The sequence below is a fragment of the Penaeus monodon genome, chromosome 21, assembly GCF_015228065.2.
Source record: "Penaeus monodon isolate SGIC_2016 chromosome 21, NSTDA_Pmon_1, whole genome shotgun sequence".
In the NCBI taxonomy this organism is placed as follows: Eukaryota; Metazoa; Arthropoda; class Malacostraca; order Decapoda; family Penaeidae; genus Penaeus; species Penaeus monodon.
The window spans coordinates 9,469,976-9,470,398 of NC_051406.1; positions in this window are offsets into that span (position 1 = coordinate 9,469,976).

The following is a 423-nucleotide window of genomic DNA, read 5'->3' on the forward strand; positions in this document are numbered from 1 at the left end:
TTAAGGTTCCATGTTCTGTCTAGAGAAACGCCTGCTTCGTCGAGATAATGTAGTTTTGTACAGAAGATTAGCGTGGCCGTTCTCGAATGTCAGAAGTACAACTTTGAGGTGTTAATATGTGAATTAGGAAGATTATGTGTGTTTTTTTCTTTTCTTTTTCTTTCTTCCTTTTATAAGAATTTACATAACTTCTCAGTATGATTCCTAAATGAGGTAGACTTTTAGATATGTTTACTATGGCTTTAAAGTGAGTTTTCTTTAAGCAGACATTTTAAAGTTGACTTTTCTTTACGGGAGGAAAAATAGACCACGTCAGCCATTAAGCAGACGGAGGTTTCAAAAAGACATATCAATTTATATTCAAGTGAATCTGTAGAATCTTGCAAGGTATATAGTTTTCTGTCGTTATGCCGATTGGTAACA